Source organism: Peromyscus leucopus, chromosome 13 (genome assembly GCF_004664715.2).
Source record: "Peromyscus leucopus breed LL Stock chromosome 13, UCI_PerLeu_2.1, whole genome shotgun sequence".
In the NCBI taxonomy this organism is placed as follows: domain Eukaryota; kingdom Metazoa; phylum Chordata; class Mammalia; order Rodentia; family Cricetidae; genus Peromyscus; species Peromyscus leucopus.
Window position 1 is genome coordinate 59887464 of NC_051074.1, and position 15663 is coordinate 59903126.

At 37.6% G+C, this 15663-nt stretch overlaps 1 pseudogene; it reads left to right on the top strand.

Annotated features, from left to right (window-relative positions):
* The first annotated feature begins 666 nt into the window (after positions 1-666).
* On the top strand, positions 667-14765 carry LOC114704310 (annotated as a pseudogene).
* Positions 14766-15663: the final 898 nt, after the last annotated feature.

Here is a 15663-nt window from a genome sequence, read left to right on the forward strand (position 1 = left end):
AGTTTAGGGAAGTACTTGCACAAAGTGAGGATGGATACCAGTCAAAGGGTACATTTGATTTCTTAAAATATACAGAACAAATAGCTTCTCTTAGCAATGGGTTTTGTCTTAGTGATTGACAGGACCATTTGAATTAGTTCTTATGGGGAGAAAAAAGACAATATTGTATTTATTCTTTGCCAGAAAGCCCCTGGCTAGATAGTAATTCTTAGACAGTTGAGAATGTCATGTCTCAACCTGGAGTTTGGGATAGGATTCACATTTAATTCTTTTGACCAGTATTCAAATTCTCAGTTTCAGTTCCTGGGTTTATAAACTGCTGATTATGAGGATAGAAGTTAGTCGTTAATGACCATCAAGCCTAGACTATCTGATTGGGTACCTTATACTTAGGAAATATAATCTTTAAAAAGTCAAGTTATTTTTCAAGCCTATTAAATGACGGTATTAATAATGATGATGATTTTTTAATGTGGTCATGGTGTTAGATGATTTTAATGGAAGAGAATACACAAGGTTCCTTTTCACACTTGGTGTGTACACAGTCTAAAATTCTTGAAATTTAGTATGACTCATAGAGCAGCACAGGAGGATACTTTATATACAGTTATGTACTAATTAAGTAAAATGTACTAGGCAGGGACTGGGGATGACTTCTCAATGGTTATGGCATCTGCCACCCACGCACAAGGACAAGAAATGAGTGCAGATTTGTGGAAGCCACTTAACTTTCAGGTAGGTGTGGAGGCCTGCCTGCAATTCCAGCCTCAGAAGAGAAAGATAAAGAAAAGATCCTCTACCCACAATAAGCTAACCAACGAGACTAGACTTGGGCAAAGTCCAGGTTTTATTGAAGAAGTTTCTTCATAAATAAGGTGTAAGAATTTTCATGGATGATTACAGACACCAATCTAAGGCCTCCACATTCTGGGCACACACATGTATATATGCACACATTTGACCAGTACACATTCACAAAGAGAAAAATAAAGTATATATAAGAAGAAAAGAAATAAAATATTTAATATTACTTTGAAATTATGAAGAAAATGATTGCAGATTTTACTTTTGTTTGCTTTGAAAGAAAATGGATTTTTTAGTTAAACTTGTTTTCAAAATAGAAATTTATTATAATTGCTGAATATGATTTATTGTATGAAAATTTGGATGACAATAAAAATAGTGACTTATTTATCCCCAAAGTACTGAATTAAGCAAAATAATGAAGAGATACTGATCAAATAAAATGACATATCAAACAAAATAAACAAGAAATTTCCCCTGGTCCCCAAATATTATGGAGTTGGTGACAATCATGCCCATTATTATAACTGAAATCTTTATTTACAATTTTTAAATTTATCCTTGGGATAAAACTCTGCGACTAGATTTAGTAGAATGAAGCCAGTTTGGGATAGAGGCGACCTGCCTCGAAATGACTTTTACTGCCAGTCACATGGCAACAAAGCTGGTTTTGAAACAGTGCTATGAGACGACTGATGTGCGTTTTAAAGCTTAATTACACATAATAGGTACTCTGCAACTCATTGCTTCAATCTTCTTGAAGAAAACGCACAGCTCCTGGAGTTGTTGACTAAGTTGGTATTTGAAATAATTATGTGTTATTTTCAGTTCAGTGATGGATGGTGTATTTTAAACACTCTTGAAGTTGATTTTTTAATGGGTAAGTGTAATGATATAGCTTTCACATTATAAAGCTCTCCAAAACTCACAATATGCATAACGCAAAAATTTAAAGACTCTAACATATATTTTTAAAGACTTGGAAGAGAAACTTGAATTCAAATGACAAGCAAAACATTTATTCATGATTCTGGTTAACTAAAAAAATGTTGATGTACAATTTGGAAAGACATTTGGACTATGTCAATGGATGAAAAGAAATTGAAATAATATTGATTTATTTGCATATCAAAATTAGCATATCAATTGCATTTGTTTATTAAAGATATGAGAAAAATTTAAAATACAATGGAAACATGCATGATAAAATGAACATTAATATATAGCAATTACTTTAACCTTCTTGAGAATATTGAAACAAACCACTTTCATATCACATTAAAGGTAATGTTATTGGCCAGGCAGTGGTGGTGCACGCCTTTAATACCAGCACTCAGGAGGCAGAGGCAGGCGAATCTCTGAGTTCGAGGCCAGCCTGGGTTACAGAGTGAGATCCAGGACCAGCTCCAAAGCTACACAGAGAAACCCTGTCTGAAAAAAACAAAACAAAACAAAATGTTATTAAAGGCAAGAGTTGCATCTGCATAGAGGAAAACAGATCATATGTAACTATTGATAAGTATTTATTTTTATTGAATTGGCAAATAATACTAACCCCATGTGTAAAATATAATCCTAATCATCCATCCCGTAGATGAAACATCATACAAAACTTGCTAAATAAAACTTCCATTGCTAAGAATAAACACTAAATTTTAAGCAAAGTATAATTTTTATTTCAAAGTAAATATGAAGTTCTTTTTCCAAAATTTTATAATTCTAGTGAACTAACACTAAAAAAAATTAAAGTTTAACGCTGGGAGATAGTGGTGCATGCCTTTAATCCTGTCTCAAAACAACAACAACAACAAAAATTTTAAAGTTCAAAATACTGTTTTAGGCTTGACAGTGGTGGTGCACACCTTCATTCCCACCACTTAGGAAGCAGAAGCAGGTGGATCTTGTGGGTTCAAGGCTAACCTGGTTTATAAAGTGAGGACAGCCCAGTGAAACCTCATCTTGAAAAAAAAAAAAGAAGAAGAAAAAAAACTTGTCTAAATAACGTATGATAAAAATGACTAAAAATACAATTAGAAACAATTTTCAATATACTCATAAAAGAAGAAAGACTTGGAAGAAGAATATCTTCTAGCTTGTACTTTGAAAATAATGTTATAAAATAGGTTTATGTTTAGACATTGTTGGTGTTATATTGTAATATGTCTATTCTTAAATCAAAATAAACTAGTTGAAGCCTTTTATCTTTGCATCAAAGCAATAGAATATTTTATCATTTTCTTGTGTGTGTGTGTGTGTGTGTGTTTAAATAAACCTAGTATTTTTTTGGACAAGATTTGTTATGAGAGCCTGAAAGACCCTTCCAACTTTGACAGGGTTGGAGAAGGAACGAGAGGTCAATGAAGACAGAAGAGAAAGGTAAGAAAGAAGATAAAGATAAGGAGGAAAATCTTAAGACTGAAGATGTGGGGACAGATGAGGATGACAGAGTCAACGGTAAGAAAGAGATAGCCAAGAAGATTAAGAAGATTAAGATATTGATCAGAAATATATGTATAAGACTAGGACAATGTGGACCAGAAACCCTGCTATCTTCACGAAGGAGGAATTTTGTTAAATCTGTAATAGCCTGACCAAAGACGTGTAAGACCAGTAGGCAGACAAGGTGCTTGTTTTATAAACTGGTGTGGTTTGCAAAATGTGGAGATGGTAGAGCACACCTTTCCCAACTAGTCAGTAGCTGGTAACTGAAAGCTAAGTAACCACATGACTTTATTCACTATTAACTACTTAGAGAGACCTGTGCTTGGCAGTGATTTCACTTTGCCTTCTGGTGGGAATCCAGATGGTGGACATCACAGCAGAGGTCCTGATTGGAGGTATATTTCTCAGGGCTAGCATTCTAAATTGACTTGGTATAAGGATTGTTTTCTCTGGAGCTGCCCATAGTTTCTACTCTATTCCTACGATTTCAGGAGTGCGGCATTGCTCCAGTGTTAGATGCTTGATCCTGGGACTTGAGGCGATCTTCTCTTGAAATATACTACTGTTTTTTTGTTTGTTTTGTTTTTTGTTTTTGTTTGTTGTTGTTTTTTTTTTTAACATTTCTCTGTAGAACATCACTTCACATTCACTACATTACTCTTCAGTCCTTGGCAAGTCCCTTTCACTATTTTAAGAATAAGAAAAAGAACAACATCAAACTGTACATCTCTTGTATGTTCATCATGGACAGCTGCGATGAGCTGATATCTGAGTACCTCAATTTCCTGCACAGCTCCTGGGAAATGCTCGAGCATAGAAAGATCACGAGAGTCATCATCACAAACATTGTGAAGAAGAGCCATGAGCTCTTCTCTGAGTTACCAGGAAATGAAGAAAAGTACAAGAAATTCTATGGTATTCTCCAAGACTTTAAAGATTGAAATCCATGAAGATTCCACTAATGGTAGGCACCTCTCTAAGCTCCTCCACAATCACACCGCTCAGTCATGCCTTTCTGCCAGAGTATGTGTCTGGCACTAAGGAGACACAGAAGTCCATCTGCTTTGTCACTGATCAGAGCAAAGAGCAGGTGGCCAACTCTGCCTATGTGTAGCATGTGCAGAAGCTGGACGTTGCTGTGGTGTATGTGACTGAGTGAGTTGATGAACACTGCGTGTAGCAGCTCAAGGAATTTGATGGAAAGTGCCTGGTCTCTCTGACTAAAGAGAGCCTGGACCTACTAGATAGTGGGAAGGAAAGAAGAAAATGGAGAAGAGCAAAGCAGTGTGAAAATCTCTGGAATTTCAAGAAGAAGAGCTTGGATAAAAAGGTTGAAAAGGTAATCCTTGAATCCCTGGAGTCAATTTACCTTCCTGAAAACTCAGCCTCCAGAGTAGCTGTGATTAGTCATCTCCCAGTCCTTAAAAACTAAGGTGACAGTATCCAAAAGGTTTGTGTCTTCACCCTGCTAGATTATTACAAGCACCTGTGGCTGGAGAGCCAGTGTGGAAAGGGTCATGAAGACCCAGGCACTTCAAGATAACTCCACAGTGGGCTACATCAATCCTGCTCCGCTCCACTGTAGAGACTCTACAGCAGGTTTAAGGGGACAAAAATGACAAAACGGTCAAGGACTTGGTGGTGCTGTTGTTTGAACCTGCTCTGGCCTCATCTGGTTCCTCCCTTGAGATTCCCCAGACCCACTCCAGCTGCACCCATGACATGATGATCAAACTAGGCCTGGGTGAGTTAGATGACTTGAGATACAGGTGGCAAGTCATGGAACTGTCTGGGCTCTTGGTCACACTTATTGCCATCTGGTTCAAATCTCATGTCTTTCTTTTTAGTCACTGATGAAGGTGACAGCAGGGGAGCCTCGTGCTGCTGTTTCCCATGAGATCCCCTCCCTTGAAGGTGAAGTGTGCCTATGCATGGATACAGTGTGTTAGAGACTCCTCTGGGAAGCCCACACCCTCTATAGTTTCCTGCAGTTTCAGCAGCAGCCTGGACTGGGCCTGACCCACCTGTCTCTCTGCTCACATCTAGAGGATCTCTTCTATCCTATCTTTTTACCTTGAGGCAGGAAAATTTTCTGCCACAGAATAGGAAGGAGGGGTATTCTGTATTTTGTGTTTTGTTGTTGTTTTGTTTATTTTGTTCTGAAGTTAAAATACTGCAAAATAAAGAAGATGAAGTTTTATAAAAAAAAACAAATAATGGTAAGCTATCTTATAATTTTATTTTTAATTATTTCTTTTATTTTTGAGATTATAATTATGCTTCCTCCTTACCCTTTCTTTCCCCAAGCCCTCCCATGCACCTCTCCTCTCTTTCAAATTCAATGGCCTCTTTTTATTAACTGTTATTACATGCATATACATATATACATATATTCCCAAATACAATATACTTTATCCATATAATGTTACTTGTATGTATGTTTTCAATGCTAATCATTTCCTATTGGATAAAAAATAGCATGATTTTCCTTGGTGAAGACTAGTTCTTAATAAAATCTTAGGCCATGGAAAACTGAGAAGAAGAGCTAAAGGAAAAATGTTTAGAAAGGTAATAGAGATGTAAAAAGGCTCACAGCATAAAAAATACTTTGCTTCATCTATAAAAATAGATGTATGAGAGCTATTCAGTGATCAAATAATCAAAGATGTAGAGTGTATCCAGTGTGAGTAGAAATTCCCAGTGCATAAACAAGAGGAGAGAGATGCGCTCTTGAAGGAAGGGCAAGTGAGGAGGCAGACATCAGAGGACTGAGATGAAGACAAAGGAAGAGAGAACTTAGGAACAACCAAAATTTCTGACACTCACAACTTGGACTCTGAAAAGACGAATCTCTGTTGTAGAAATTAGTACATGCTATTTTGTTATGACAATTCTTCCAAACCAGTAGTGTAACGACAATTTCTGTTGCTCTCCTGTTTTCCTGTGATGGTTACTGCTGGGAATGTGTACTGTGGATGCCATTACTCTTATCTTGTGAAGTACAAGATGCTTCAGCAGTCTCAATGAAAACTAATGAAGGATCCTGACCAAGTGCTTAGCTGCGAGTCTCTGCATCTGCTTCCATCAGTCACTGGATGTAGGTTCTATGATGACAATTAGGGTAGATATCAATCTGAGTATAGCAGAAGGCTAGTTCAGGCACCCTCTCCAGCACTGCTATGAGTCTTAGCTAGGAACAATCTGTGAGCCAGGGTTTTCCCTAGCTGAAGTTTTCTCCCCATCCCCTCAATGGTACATTCTGTCAAGATATCTCTTTCATAGCTCTCCCTCCCTGTCTCTCTCCCATGTTCCCAATTCTCATCCCCTTCTGTCCCCTCCCCTCTATTCATCCCTCTCAGTTTACCCAGAAGATCTTAACCTTTTCCCCTTCCTGGGACAATCTATGTGTGTCCCTCTTAGTGTCCTCCTCTTTATCTATCTTCTCTGGGGTTGTGGATTGTAGCCTGGTTATCTTTTGTCTTGTGTCTAACGTTCAATTATGAGTGAGTACATATGGTGTTTCTCTTTCTGTGTCTGAGTTACCTCACTCAGGATGATTTTTTCTAGTTCCATCCATTTGCCTACAAATTTCATGATGACATTGCTTTTTACCACCATGTAATACTCCATTGTGTAAATGTACCACATTTACTTTATCCATTCTTCTGTTGAAGGGCATCTAGGCTGTTTCCGATTTCTGGCTATTATGAATAATGTTGCTATGAACATGGTTGAGTGAATGTCCTTGTGCTCAGTTGAAGAAAAGGAGGAAGGATTATAAGAGCAAGGAGGGTCAGAATCAGGATGGGAAAAACCACAGAAATAGCTGACCCAAGCTAATGGGAGCTCATGGACTTTGGACTGACACCTGAGGAGCCTGCATGGGACCAAACTAGGCCTTCTAATGTGGGTGAAAGTTGTGTGGCTTGATGTTTTGTGAGTCCCCTGGCAATGGGACCAGGACTTATCCCTGGTACACAAACTGGCTTTTTAGAGACCATTCCCAATGGCGGGATGCCTTAATCAGCTGTGATGCAGGAGGGAGGGGCTAGGTCTGGCCCCCAACATGATATGACAACCTGTGTTGACTACCCAAGGGAAGCCTTACTCTCTATGAGGAGGGCATGGAGGTGGGATGAGGAGATAGGGTAGAGAGGGACAGAAGGAGAAGAAGGAGGGGAAACAGAGGTTGGTATGTAAAAGGAAAGAAGAAAAAATTTTAAAGAAAAAATATATTAAAAAAAAACAAAAAACAAAAAGGAAAACTAATCAAACTGCTCAGTGCTGATGAAAAGTAGCGTGATGAGTCATAAGGCATAATGAACTCATATAGTGGTTTCTAGAGTAAATATACAGCCCATAAGTTTATATATAAGAAAAAAATCATGGAATATTTATAATGTTGATAAGAGAATTGGAAATATTTGTAGAAAGACTGAAATTTATCTCTGTTTTTAAAGCTGCATTTTGTAATTCTTTGAGCAAATCATGTTTTAATTACATGAAGTGATTAATTTTAACAAAATGTCATATAAAATTTTATTGCTAATTTCTTTTTAATTAACTTTCAGAAACAACACAGTGTGTGCTGCATACTTCAGACACTGATTAAAGCATTAGTCCTGTAATGCTGTAGGCATTAACCATAGAACATGCCTCTGTTGATGCCCTAGGTGGTAACCACACTAACAGACTTTAGTAACTAATTGAAAATAATGTACCTCGGTATAACTGTCAATGTTATGAAAAATGTCTTGCAGCATTTAACACACATCATTTTAAAAATTCAGTACTGTGTATTGTATAAATTCATGTGTGAAAATTGACTTATATGTAGCAATCAATTCTGTGCATTTTAAATTAAATTCAAAAATTCCTTGATAGCACACACAATTCTCACATATGCCCCTGTAATTCACCGAGCCGTTTGTCAGCCTCTTATATTAGTATTAGTATTGCACACCTGTTACATAGTGCATGCACCTCTGTTGTATGTCATTAGCTAAAATAAAAAGAAATATGTTATTATCATGAAACTCTTTCCTCTTCCAGGCACAGGTCCAAAATACATTGTACTTAATTGTCATAATTTTTCAGGCACTTCAAGGCTGAAAATTTTTCTCAAACTACCCTTGTTAATGATGCTTTGACAATATTGAGGGAAATAGATCAAGTCTGCTGTATAATCCTTTTAGGAATGCAAACTTATCTGTTTGCATTTTTTCTTATGAAGACATTTGTATAATCAATTTTAGAGAGGAGAACTACAATGAAATGTCACTTACAGCACGTACAGAAGGGTGCACATGATCAACATGACTTGTGAGTGTTTACATGAATGTCTTGTTGAAATGCTCATGTGAGGAGTTTTCAACACAGAATTTCTCTTCCAGTTTTCTCTTTATGTACAAGGATTTTTGGGTGGAAGTGGCCATGACCACCCCACACTCAGGTGCAGAATCATTCTTCTACTTGTTAGCATGGACTGTGTGGAAATCTTTTTAAAGTTCTTCTGCCTGGGACATTTTTATCAAATGTAGCATTTATTAATTTAACTGATCATTTACTTACTTGAATATGCAATTACAAACCTGCTTTTATACTTTCAGCTATCACCTACCACTACTGTGTAATTAGTCTCTGATTCAAATTAGCATAGCTTCAGAATTAGGCATTTTGTTTTCAGCTGCCAACTGTCCTCTTTGATGTAGCCCACATTGTTAGTGATTGAAATTTTATTATTGTTATTATTATTACTATTATAATTGTATTTTCTTACTTTGTGGTAATATGAAATATTCTGAACTGAGATCATGTGTCCTGACACATTCCTTGTATCACCTAGTGTTTCTACGTGTCTTGATCTTTCGGTGGGGGTCCATGTTGGAAGAAATAGCTTGTTGCTATTATGATGCTTTCTCAAAGCCTTCCCAGATGACCCATAAAGGAAATAATTAGAAGTCGAAGTGTTTATAGTCATTGTGAGAGTGTACATAGTGATTTGTATGTTAAACATGAACTTCTAACCACATCCATCTGTGCAGCCCCCAAATCTTGCTAGTGCTTGTATTATCATTCTAGTCATAAGAAATGGGCCCTTAGATTATGAATTTAAATTATTTAATTCCAGTAAACATGGATTTAAGTGTCAGGGTTGTTTAAACAAAGGCTGTGATTATTCAATACTTACCATGCAATTTATTTATATATTGGCCATAGACTCTTGAGCTCATGTCCAAGGATGCTTTTCACATCACAGTACCTTATCCACATTCAGTGAAAATTTTCATATATTAAAATACAGTTATAATTTCTGTCAAATTCTGCAAACTTCTTGTGGGTCTCAAATATCTGAAATGTTTCTTTAATTTTTTTTTAAATTTAAAAAAACAATTTAAATTAAAATTTTCTACCATAGTGTTTTCACAGGTGAATTCTACTCAAAAAATTGGGGGAAAATAAATAAAATGTATAGTGTCACCTAAAAAAATGAAACAGGAAAACCTCCCAATTCATTTCATAAGATCCAGTAAATATAAAATACAAAAATTATTGATTGGCTCTTCTTGGGGACATGTAGACGAACACCTGTCTCCCAGAAAGGGTGTCACAACAGATGCCTGGAGCAAATCAGTCCAAGCCCAACCCAGTGAACCAGAGAGCAATTTGGAGTTTCTTCGAGTTTGTGAGGGGAAGATTCCATACAGAGCCAAGGGTTACTTGAAGGCAGCTGCTTCACCAAATATCTTACCCCAGCCTGGGTGAGGGCTCCCGAACTATGTCTCTAGAGCTCCCTGCATAGCTCCCAGGCAGCTGCATGGAAGAGTTTCTTCCAGGACAACACATTACTGCTCAGAAAATCTTGGAGACGAACTTTATGAATCCTAAACTCTGAGACACCTAGGTTTGTAAGTAATTTTAGTGTCCTAGTCCTATGAGTTCCCTCCTCCCTTCAGAAGCAATGCTTCAGTTTGGATGAAATATATAGCTACATAACTAACAAGTTAATCCCAAAAACAGATTAAGATTCTTAGAAAAAAAATACAAGCAAATATCTCTCATGGACATAGATAGATACTCAACAAAATATGAGAAAATATTAATCAAGAATGTACAAAAGGATTATAAGGTACATAAAGTAGGATTTATTCTAGTCAGCTTTAATATTTATAAATCAGTTTATATGATCTACAAAAACCTATTCAAAGAGGAAAACTGATATGGTATTATTAGTTGATACAGGAAAATAAGTTGATAATATCTAGCATTGAGTTATGATTAAAACATATAAAATGAGCATAAGGAAATTTACTCAACTTGAGAAAAAAAGATCTACAAGATATTTACAATGAATGTTATAAGTAACACTGAAAACTAGAATGTTTCCCTACGAAGGGAAGAAGCAAGGCAGGTGTGTTCTTACATGTCACTTCCCCAAAGCACTCTAACAGATGCCTTAACCATCAAAGAAGTCCAGGAAAAATAATGAGATGTAAATAATATCTTTAAATTCAACAGCAAATTTTAATTCACACAGCATCTAAAATGTTGACTTGGAAGTCAAAAATTTAGAAAAATTAAGAATGTTTAGAAAAGTGTCGTGATATTCACAACATGTGGAAATCATGTATATCACTCCTGATAAATCTGATGCCCCTCTTTCCAGTAGTCTTTTTCAATAATTCCCCGCTACACACCCCCAGCCTGATTGCTCACATTCCCATCCCCACCTGCCCTCAATACACTCACAAAAATCTCTTCTATTTCCTCTTCCCAGGGAGATCCAGGCATCCCCCCATGAACTCTCCTTGCTACCTAGTCTCTATGGGTCTGTGGGTTATAGCATAGTTATCCTTTACTTTACAACTAATATTCTCTTATAAGTGAGTACATACTGTATTTGTCTTTCTCAGCCTGGGTTACCTCACTTGGGATGATTTTTTTTCTTGTTACATCCATTTGCCTTCAAATTTCCTGGTGACCTTTTTTTTAACAGCTATATCATACTCCATTGTATAAATGTACCACATTTTCTTTATCCATTCCTCGGTTGGTTGAGGGACATTTAGATAGTTTCCAGGTTCTGGTTCTTACAAATAAAGCTGCTGTGAAAACAGTTGAGCAAGTGTCCTTGTCGTATGATTGAGCATCCTTTGAGTATGTGCACAAGAGCAGTATAGCTGGGTCTTGGGGTAGATTGATTCCCAGTTTTCTAAGAAACTGCCACACTGACATCCAAAGTGGTTGTATGTACTGGGTGGCTTGGTGTATCAACTTGACACAAACTAGAATCATCATAGAGGAAGGTGCGTCAGCTGAGGAAATGCCTCATTGAGATCCAGCTGTAAGGCATTTTCTCATTTAATGATAAACTGGGGAGGGACCATGGTGGTTGATGACATCCCTGGGCTGTTGGTCCAGGGTTCTATAAGGGAGGCTGAGCAAGTCATAGGAAGCAAGCCCCTCCATCACCTCTCCATCAGTTCCTGCCTCCAGAACCCAGCCCTGTTTGAGTTCCTAACTTCCTTCAGTGATGAACAGCAATGCTGAAGTGTAAGCCAAATAAACCCTTTCCTCTCCAGCTTGCGTTTTGGTCATGGTGTTTTGCCACAGTAATAGTAACACTAAGATACTGTACAAGTTTGCACTCTCAGCAGCAATGGAGGAGTGTTCCCCTTGCCTCACATCCTCTCTAGCGTGAGCTGTTACTTGTGTTTTTGATCTTAACCATTCTGACAGGTGTAAGATGCAATCTCAGAGTTGTTTTGATTTGCATTTCCCTAATGGTGAAGGATGTTGAGCATCTCCTTAAGTGTTTCTCAGTCATTTGATATTCTTCTGTTGAGAATTCTCTGTTTATATCTGTACTCCATTTTTTAACTGGATTATTTGGTTTGTTGATATCTAATTTCTTGAGTTCTTTATATGTTTTTGGAAGGCATCCTTCTGTGGGATGTGGGGTTGTGGAAGATCTTTTCCCATTCCGTAGCTGTCATTTTGTCCTATTGACAGTGTCCTTTGCCTTTCAGAAATGTTTCCATTTCATGAGGTCTCATTTATTAATTGTTGATCTTAAACCTGTGCTATTAGTGTTCTGTTCAGGAAGTTCTCTCCTGTGCCAATGAGTTTGAGATTCTTTCTCACTTTCTCATCAGTTTCAGTGTATGTGGATTTATGTTGAAGTCTTTGATGCACTTGGACTTGAGTTTTGTGCAGGGTGATCGATATGGATCTGTATGCCTGCTTCCACATGATGACATGCATGTAGACCAACACCTTTTGTTGCAGATGCTTTCTTTTTTCCATTGTATAATTTGGGCTTTTTTTTTCTTTGTCAAAAATCAGGTGTCCATAGGTAAGTGAATTTATGTCTGGGTCTTCAATTTGATTCCATTAAATCTACCTCTCTGTTTTTTATGTCAATACCATGCAGTTTTTATTACTATAGCTCTGTAGTAGAGCTTTGAATAAGGAATGGTAATACCTCTGGAAGTTCTTTGACTGTATAGGATTGCTTTAGCTATCCTGGATTTTTGTTTTTTCCATATGAAGTTAAGAATCATTGTTTCGAGGTCTTTAAAGAATGTGTTAGGATTTTAATGGGGGTTGCATTGAATCTGTAGATTGTTTTTGGTAAGATGACCATTTTTACTATGTTATTCTTACTGATCCATGAACATGGGAGATTTTTCTATCTTCTGATATCTTCTCTAATTTTTTAAAGGACTTGGAGTTCTTGTCGTACAGGACTTTCACTTGCCTGATTATCATTATACCAAGATATTTTATATTATTCGAGACTATTGTAAAGGGTATTGATTCCCTGGTTTCTTTTTCAGCCTTTTTATCATTTTTATAGAGGAGGATTACTGACTTTTTTTAGTTACTTTTATGTGCAGCCACTTGACTTAGGTATTATCAGCTGTAAGAGTTCTCTGGTAGAGTTTTTGAAGTCACTTGTATATACTATCACATCATCTTTGAATGGTGATACGCTGGCATCTTTCTTTCCAATTTTTAACCCCTTGTTATCCTATTGCTCTAGCTAGAATTTCATGTACTATATTGAATAGGTATGGAGAGAGTGGAAAATATTGTCTTGCTCCCGATTTTAGTGGAATTGCTTTGAGTTTCTCTCCATTTAATTTGATGTTGGTTGTTGGCTTGCTGTATATTGTTTTTATTATGTTTAAGTATGTCTCTTGTATCCTTGATCTCATCAAGACTTTTATCATGAAGGGGTGTTGAATTTTGTCAAGGGCTTTTTCAGCATCTAATGAGATGATCATGTGTTTTTTATCTTTCAGTTTGTTTGTATGGTGGATTACATTGACATATTTTTGCATGTGGAGCCATCCCTGCATCTCTTGAATGAAGCCTACTTGGTCATGCTGGATGATCTTTTTGATGTGCTCATGAATTCGGTTTGCCAGTATTTTATTGAGTATTTTTGAATCCATGTTTACAAGTGAAATTTGTCTGTTAGTCACTTTCTTTGTTGAGTCTTTGTGTGATTTGGGCATCACGGTGACTATGGCCTCATAAAATGAATGTGTGTTAATGGATCCATGGTTGGGTATTCTTGTCAGAACACAGAACACTACACTTTAATTGATTTTTTTTGTTGTATTCACTGCATGCAAAAGTAGAAAAGCAAAAAGTATTACATTATTTAGATATAATAGCCTCAAAAAAGGAGACTGAAAGAATAAAAGATACATTCAGTTCTGGATATGTTGCTGCTTTTTTGTTTTCTATGAATGCTTCAGATTATTTTTTATTGACTCTGTGTGGATTTCACATCATGCATCATAATCCCATTCATCTCCTCATCTCTTTGCATCTGCCCTCTGCCCCTTCAACCACCCTACCAAAACAAAACATAAAATAAAATTTAAAAGAAAAAGAAAAAAAACTTGTTTTGGAAGCTGCAGTGTGACTCAGTGAATCACACAGTGTACCCTTTAGTCAATACTTCTTTGCTTGTAAGGGATTATTGCAATTAGGCATTGGTCTGATTCCAGGTCTCTAACTTCTGCTACTCCCTAGATACTGGCCCTCACTGGGACTCTCTACTTGGACAGCCTGCTGTTGTCCTTTGTCATGGAGATGCTGCAGCTTTAGATCTTCAGTACTGGTCCCTTAATCTGCTCCAGCAGATCATAGACAAGTTGGATATTAGGGTGAGCCAAAACTCATGGCCCTGGTTCTGGGCCCGGGTGGTAGTTGAGTTGGTCAGCCTGCCAGCTCTCCCTCATCCTCATCACCAGGGCAAGCTCTTTGTTATTACCCTAGCTAGCTCACCCTATGAAGCAAGCAGCAGGAGGCATAGCTACTTTTCCTGCTCTCATACCCTCAAAGCCATCACTGGCACCTACATCACCAGGGCCAGCTCTACTCTGTTGCACAGTGGAGGTGCAGAAGCCACTCTCCCAAGTACTGCAGCTGGTGAGGGGCAGGGACAGCTCTTCTGCTCTTATGTCATTGGGGATGACTCTCCCACATGGCACAGGCAGTGAGGGGTGATGTGGGAATGTCTTTTTGTATGCTGTGAAAATATGTTGTTTTGATTGGTTGATAAATAAAGCTGTTTGGCCAATGGTGAAGCAGAACAGAGATAGGCAGGACATTCTAACTAGGGAGGAGGAAAGAAAAAGGCAAAACAGAGGAGACGCTGCTAGCCTCCAGCATGAGAAGCAAGATGTAAAGATATTGGCAAGCCATGAGCCACGTGCAAGGTATCGATTTATACAAATGGGTTAATTTAAGATGTAAGATCTTGCTAGCAAGAAGCACGAGCCAATAGGCCATACAGTTCATAATTAATATAAGCCTCTGTGTGTTCATTTGGGTAACTGTGAAGACAAGGAAGCCAGGTGGGCACAGGAAATCTTTCAATTACAGAGTGGGGCAGTGGAGAGGATATCAATCACTCTCTTGCCCATACCACTTATGGAAAATGAGAGACTGGGAAAGGTCTCCTGTGTTCATATCCTTGTGGCCCACTCACTTGCCCTACACCCCCAAAAGTGTCAGCTCTACTGTGTGGCCCAGGTCAGGCACAGGGTCTTCTCTCTAGAGTGCTTCAGCTGGTGAGGGACAGCTCCACTTCTCCCTAGGACTGCAGCCAATGAAGGGCATGTGCAACTCTGTGCAGCTCTATCCTCTAGGCCTTTGGGGGTGGTAGGAACCATGGACATCAAAAGAGATTATGACATATGCAAATCATCTATATTGTACAAAGTTTCAGCAGTATATAAGGTGAATTCGTCCTAGATTCAGTGGCATCAAAAAGGGGAGTCTACTTAAATAAATGGGCCTCAAAGTCTGAAGATAGTCAAGTAAACAAGGTACATTAATGCTTTGGATATTGCTCTGTATTCTATGAATGTGTTTTTCTGATTGGTTAATAAATAA